We start from the raw sequence: 217 nt of genomic DNA on the forward strand, positions 1-217 counted from the left end.
GCTGGTGTTGACTTTACCTTCTCCCATCTAATTCATCTTTACCACCCCAAGCTGTTCCGCAATGGTATTTTTACCCTAACTGCAAGAAGTAAAAGGGTTTTGGTAAGCCCTGAAGATGATAAAGATCGAGGCTGGTACACCCGTTACGTTGCGTTACCCACAGTTGATTTGGTGGGTGAATCAAATATTCCTTTTCCTGAGAAATGGAACCTTGCAC

This window comes from Nicotiana attenuata, unplaced genomic scaffold (assembly GCF_001879085.1).
Source record: "Nicotiana attenuata strain UT unplaced genomic scaffold, NIATTr2, whole genome shotgun sequence".
NCBI lineage: Eukaryota > Viridiplantae > Streptophyta > Magnoliopsida > Solanales > Solanaceae > Nicotiana > Nicotiana attenuata.